Source organism: Podarcis bocagei, assembly GCF_964188305.1.
Source record: "Podarcis bocagei genome assembly, chromosome: 2".
NCBI classification, from domain to species: Eukaryota; Metazoa; Chordata; class Lepidosauria; order Squamata; family Lacertidae; genus Podarcis; species Podarcis bocagei.
Genome location: NC_138126.1, coordinates 11,106,358 through 11,113,040, shown reverse-complemented (window position 1 = coordinate 11,113,040; position 6,683 = coordinate 11,106,358).

Below are 6,683 nucleotides of genomic sequence, written 5' to 3'. Positions count from 1 at the left end.
TGAAACTTTTCTAATGCTCAAGAGCAGACAATACAGCAAAAGTAGCAGACTATGAACGTAGGGAAAGTAGTTGTGAACAACAAAACAACAAAAAGTACAAAGCAAAATTGAAAAATTTCTGCACAAGGCATATATATAAATATATACAACTCAAGAGCAGTACAGTTTCCCTAGCAAACAAAAGCTACATAGAGTGGGTCCTATGTCCATTACTTTTAGTGGGTCTACTGTAAGTTGGTGTAGCATGGGATGACCTCAAAAATAGCCTTGTGTGCTTGTCATTAAGACCTGGAGCTAAGAAGCAATTCTGCCTGGAACCTCCCTCCCCAATATGCATTACCCGGGAGTCCCATTACTTACCAGTATCCATACCTCTCTGAGCTGTGGCTTCACTGGGAGCTCTTCCTTGAAAAATGGGCCTCTGTCTAACCATTTCCTCATGCACAATGCAGGAGTCTTGTTCCTTGGTGGCATCAACAGCAGGCTGGAAGGTGGATTCATTGGGGCCTTTCCAATCTCTTCCACCAGCAATAGGTTTAACTACATCCTCCCCTGGGTGTGTTTCCTCAGGATACCCAATTCTGATATGGACTGTGTGCTTTTGTAGGACACCTTGGTCATACACAATGCAGATGTCTTGTCCTTTAGCAGCATCACCAACAGTCTGGGCTGGAGGTTCCCTGGGGACACTGGAGTCTAGTTTGCTGTGAACAGTACCCTCCACTGAGAGCGTTTCCTGCAAACATGCTTTTCTCTCACAGATATTGGGGTTGTGCCAGATGTTTTCCTCACCTACAATGCACACATCCTGCTCCTTAGCAGTACCAGGAACTGTCTCCAACATGATTTCCCAGGGGGATCTGCAACTTCCTCCATGAAGAAGGGGTACCTCCTCCTTCTCCTCAACTGGGTGGGCTTCCTGCTGACCCTCAGTTCTCTTATGGACGATGGGCTTTGGCCTGATGGGTTCCCCATAGACAATGCACAGGTCTGGCTCTCTAGAAATATCAAGCATCATCATCCTGGCTGTGGCATCAACAACGGTCCGGGCTGGAGTTTTACTTGGGACACTGGAGTCTCCTTTGCTGTAAACTGGACCCTCCCCTGAGCTGATTTTCTGCAAACACATATTTCTCTCGCAGGTGTTGGAGTACTGCCAGATGTTTTCCTCACCTACAATGCACACATCCTGCTCCTTAGCAGCACCAGGAATTGTCTGTACTGTGATTTTCCAGGAGGCTCCAGAACTTCCTCCATGAAAAAGAGGTTCATCCTCCTCATCAACTGGGTGGGCTTCCTGCTGACCCCCCGTTCTCTTGTGGATGATGGGCTTTGGTCTGATGGGTTCCCCATAGACAATGCACAGGTCTGGCTCCTTGCAAGTATCAAACATCATCATCCTGGCTGTGGTCCAACTGGGCTCCTTGCAACCTTCTTCGTAGGCAAGGGTGTCTTCTGCTTCATTTACTGGCTGCCACTTTCCCTTTGCCTATATAGCAAAGTAGATTGTTTGAAACAAGGCATCTTGAGAAACAGGAAATACAGAGAATTACAAGCATAAGAAGTATCCTGTTCAGCTCAGCCTTCAAAGGATACATTGTGTGCCCCATATGTACATTAGACACTCTCCATCTTACTGTTTTAGGAAAATAGCTCCCAAATTAATCTTTTCCTTCATGTTCCTTCATGTACACAAAAGAATAGTAACTTTGGCCACTTAGCTCAGTACTGTCTACACTGACTGGAAGCTGCTCTCCAGGGTTTCATATGGGAAGCCTCTCCCAAGCCGTACATGGAGATACTGGGGATTGAACGTGCCACCTTTTGCAATGTAAGGGAGGCACTCTACCACTGAGCTGCCTTCCTTTCTCCTAAGACTCTTTTGATCTTTGCTCCAGGAAATGTAGCAACCTCCACCTGCAGAAGCCCTAATACACATCCTGTCCCTCTTTTCCTTTCCGTTGTGGACTCTGGGTTGCAACTCTGCCTTAAACAAGCCACCCTCTCATCTTTGTGCTTTGATTTATGAGGTGAGCGGCAGCCCTTTTTGTACATTCTTTATATTTGCTATTTCATGATATGGCGAACCTCACCAGGAAAGAATCAAATATCTAAAGGAATTGCAGGAGAAACTGTAAATATTAATTGGATACATGGCTGCATAGTCCCCGGTAGAGAGCCCCAATTAGAACTGCCAAAACAAGATCAGATATGAAAGCGGCTCAGGCTGAGGAAAAAAAAAATGGAGATGGCTGATGTGCAGGAAGAAAAAAATAATGGCCTCCCCTACCGGGCGTGGGGGGGGGGCTGGAGCTATTTGATGGACTATAAAAGGGGGGTATTTCACACAAAATTGGATTTGTCTGAATGGATTATTCTCATATATGGATTAAGGAGAAAGTGAGGTGACTCTTGGATTTCTGCTGGCTTTCCTAAGGCCTGTGGAAAGCTGGCTTGGATTTTAGAGGTACTGAAAACAGTCTCTGCATAAATACTGATTGTGAAGTATGCTCCATGGCATTGTTTTTTACTGAAACATTGGCCCGTTAAGAGATCAGAAAGATCGCCGTGCCATAAAGTTTATCAGTTGACGGAGTCTTGGAAGAGAGCCCAGAGTCTTTGGAGCTAAAAGCAGTGGAGCGGAAGAAGGGGCCATTGGGAGGACTGTGTTTTATAAGCAACTGAAAGAGAACAACATGGCATAAAATTTGCCTCTTGCATGTTAACAGATATATGGACTTTGTTAAACAAGATTGAGAGTCATACACCAGTGAATGTGAGATAAGGATGGTTAAGATCGGAAATATGAAATTGGAAAACAACAAGAGAGAAGAAAGCAGAAAATAAAATACATTTTCTCTTGAGATCCAGAACATAGGAGGTCCCCTTCTGAATTTTTTTACAGTTGCACTGTATAATTGGCTGTGCTGTTTGTATTATGATTTGGCAAGATTTGATTTGTCACCAATTGGAAGGTTTTTAATTGAAAATGAATTAACAAAAAACAAGCCCCCCCCCTTAGGGAAATATTTCATTAATGCAAAACACGAAGGCAAGAGACGCCCTTCCCAAGCCCCACCTCATCTTAACCTCCCAGGGGAAGAAATCTCTCTCTTGCACCCTTCCTTGCTACCCACATTCCTCCTCCTGCACAATAAGAAATCCCTTGTTTTCACTTTCTCATTCTTCCAAAGGGCTGTCATCCTTGGACTCACCCGGGTTCTATCTTGAGTTCTTGGTAGGCTCCAGCTCACCCGTTCTGGTAGACATTGGTGAATTCACAGACTTTCCTTCTTCATCTCAAGCCCCTTCACTGACCCACTTGGGTGTTTGCTCAGCTAAATGGATCCAGGTGTTGATCGTTTATGTGGGAAGTGCAAAGGCTGCTGGGAATTGGAGTTCACAGAAAAACAAACTGTGGCAGGGCGGAAGTGTGATCTGAAAATAGAAATTAAACAGCAGAGAGAGAAAGACAGAAATGCCCTCTTTCCCCCTCCTGCGCTTTGAGTTGCAGCTTTCTTGTTTTTTGTTTTTATTTCAACTGTGGCCCGGTTTCACATACTGTCAATATAATAACATCAACTTTTGTCAAAATAAAAAAAATCCTTCCAGTAGCACCTTAAAGACCAACTAAGTTAGTTCTTGGTATGAGCTTTCGTGTGCATGCACACTTCTTCAGATACACTGAAACAGAAGTTGCCAGATCCTTCTATATAGTGAGAAGGTGGGGAGGGGTGTTACTCAGAAGGGAGGGTGCGAATGGGAGATTGGCAGATAGCTGAGAGAGCCTCTTGACGACTCTTAACGACTGTAATAGGTCTTACAGGAAAAGGCAAGGGGTGGGAAGGTGAGAAATGGTTTAGTCATGTATAGTGAGATAAGAATCCAATGTCTTTGTTCAGTCCAGGTCTTTTCATGGTTTTAAGTTTGGTAATGAGTTGTAATTCAGCAGCTTCTCTTTCCAGTCTATTTCTGAAATTCCTTTGTAGTAAAACAGCTACTTTGAGATCTTGTATAGAATGTCCTGGGAGATTGAAGTGTTCTCCTACTGGTTTCTCTGTTCTGTGATTCTTGATGTCAGATTTATGTCCGTTTATTCTTTGGCGTAAGGTTTGGCCTGTTTGTCCAATATAGAGAGCTGAAGGACACTGTTGGCATTTGATGGCATACACAATGTTAGACGATGAGCAATTAAATAGTCCCGAGATGGTATGTGTGATGTTGTTGGGGCCAGTAATGGTGTTGTCCGGGTGTATGTGGCAGCAAAGTTGGCATCTGGGTTTATTGCAGGCTCTGGTGCCAGTGTCTGTGTTAAGTCTGGTTGTAGTATTATTGTGGGTTAGGAGTTGTTTAAGATTGGGTGGCTGTCTGTAGGCAATGAAAGGTCTTCCTCCCAGAGCTTGAGAAAGAGAACTGTCATTGTCCAGGAGAGGTTGTAGATCTCTGATGATGCGTTGTACTGTTTTAACTTGGGAGCTGTATGTGATGACTAGAGGTGTTCTGTTATTTTCTTTTTTGGGTCTGTCTTGCAGCAAGTTCTCTCTGGGTATCAGTCTGGCTCTGTTGATCTGTTGTCTAACTTCATCTGCTGGGTATTTTAGTTCTGAGAAGGTTTGCTGTAGGTCCCTTAGGTGAGAGTCTCTGTCTGTAGAGTTGGAACAGATGCGGCTGTAACGTAGTGCCTGGCTATATACAATGGACTGTTTGGTATGTTTGGGATGGTAGCTAGAGGCATGTAGATATGTTTGTCGGTCAGTTGGTTTGCGGTATAAGGTGGTGTCTATGTGCCCATCCTGTATTTTTATAGTAGTGTCCAAAAAATGTATTTCTTGCATAGATTGATTCATTGTAAGGTTGATTGTGGGGTGAAAATCATTAAATTTCTGGTGAAAGGTGTCCAGGGTCTGTTGACCATGTGTCCAGATGATAAAAATATCGTCAATGTATCGCAGGTACAAGAGAGGTTTGAGTGGGTAGGAGTTCAGAAAACGTTGTTCTAAATCTGCCATGAAGATGTTGGCATACTGTGGGGCCATGCGGGTGCCCATTGCTGTGCCGCTGATCTGAAGAAACAGGTCATCACCGAATTTGAAGTTGTTGTGGGTAAGGACAAATTGGCAGAGTTTAGTGGCAAGGTCCGCTGTGGTTTTATCATATCAGATCTGGAAGGAGAGGAGCTGGGAAGAATAGCAGAGTCCCCCATCACAGTGGTTCAGGGTAGGGGGAGGTGAGGGAGACCGGGTTATGCCCAGATGGCACACCCCCTGCTGGTGTTAACCCTTGCCAGTCCTCAAGCCATCAGGCTGAAGCCGGATAGACGGATAGGACCAGTGCCTAAGCCAATACCGCTCTTAAGTAAAGGTAAAGGTACCCCTGCCTGCACGGGCCAGTCTTGACAGACTCTGGGGTTGTGCGCCCATCTCACTCAAGAGGCCGGTGGCCAGCGCTGTCCGCAGACACTTCCGGGTCACGTGGCCAGCGTGACAAAGCTGCATCTGGCGAGCCAGCGCAGCACACGGAAACGCTGTTTACCTTCCCGCCAGTAAGCGGTCCCTATTTATCTACTTGCACCCGGGGGTGCTTTCGAACTGCTAGGTTGGCAGGCGCTGGGACCGAGCGACGGGAGCGCACCCCGCCGCGGGGATTCGAACCACCGACCTTTCGATCGGCAAGCTCTAGGCGCTGAGGCTTTTAACCACAGCACCACCCGCGTCCCTGTACCACTCTTACCTGTAACCAATAAAGTTGTGACCAATTTTAGCCCATTACCCTTAATTATGGTGTCTTGTGTTGTTATTTACCACTGGTGGGAGGCGGGAACTCGCCACGCAAAGCCACTTCTGACCTTGGGAGGAGGTGGTGTTGCAGGCTCACGCCCCCAACACGTGCGCGGTGGCTGGCTTGCAGCCCCACGTGAACTGGGGAATCCTCGGGCCGCGTCATCCTCTGAGCCAGCCAATTGGCTGGCTCGGGGTGTGTGGTTTGCCCCATTTAAGGCAAGCGCAGCCCGGGGATCGCCCTCTTTCAGATCGCTCAGCTGACCGGTTTCCCACCCGCCCGCCCTTCAAGGTTTCCTTCTGACCTTGCTATGGACTTTGGTTGGTCGCCGTTAAGGGGCCTGGGAGGAGTTTTTTCCACTTAGCAAATTGGCACCGGCCATGTGGTTTTTTGCCTACCTTGTAGCAAATCGCCACAACTTCTCTGGTCTTGGCAGTTAGGCATTGGTAGGGGGATTGTTATGTAGATGAGATGGGGGGAGGAGTGCCATCCCCCAAATATTGAAGGGTAGTTCGGTGAAGGATTCCGGGGGGCGTTGCCTTGTCTGAAGCCTATGGAGGTCAGGGCCTAAAGTACGCCCCCAAGCAGTGACTCCGGGGGGAGTGCCTAGTTGATGTGCATCAGTTCCTCTCCCCTAGTAATGCTGGAAACTGTAGCTCTGTGAGGAGAATAGCAGGTCTCCCCTAACCCATCTCAGCACTCTTAACAACCTTCAGCTCCCAGAATTCCTTGGGGGAAGCCATGACTGTTTAAAGCAGTATCACATTGCTTTCACTGTATGGGAAACCCAGCAATATTTAAGTTTGGTAATGAGTTGTAATTCAGCAGCTTCTCTTTCCAGTCTGTTTCTGAAATTCCTTTGTAGTAAAACAGCTACTTTGAGATCTTAAAACAATGGAAAAACC